This window comes from Alligator sinensis, unplaced genomic scaffold (genome assembly GCF_000455745.1).
Source record: "Alligator sinensis unplaced genomic scaffold, ASM45574v1 scaffold1787_1, whole genome shotgun sequence".
NCBI classification, from domain to species: Eukaryota; Metazoa; Chordata; order Crocodylia; family Alligatoridae; genus Alligator; species Alligator sinensis.
The window spans coordinates 54,741-54,994 of record NW_005843302.1 but is presented as its reverse complement, the minus strand read 5'-3'; positions in this window follow the sequence as shown (position 1 = coordinate 54,994).

The following is a 254-nucleotide window of genomic DNA, read 5'->3' as shown; positions in this document are numbered from 1 at the left end:
CCTCTGGACCCTCTCAATGTTGTCCACATCCCTCTTGAAGTGGGGTGCCCAGAACTGGACACAGTACTCCAGCTGTGGCCTGACCAGTGTCGCGTAGAGGGGGAGGATCACCTCCTTGGCCCTACTTGAGATGCACCTGTGGATGCATGATAGGGTCTGGTTAGCCCTGCCGACCGTGACCTCGCATTGTCGGCCCATGTTCATCTTGGAGTCAATGATGACTGCAAGATCCCTTTCTGCCTCTGTGCTCTCAA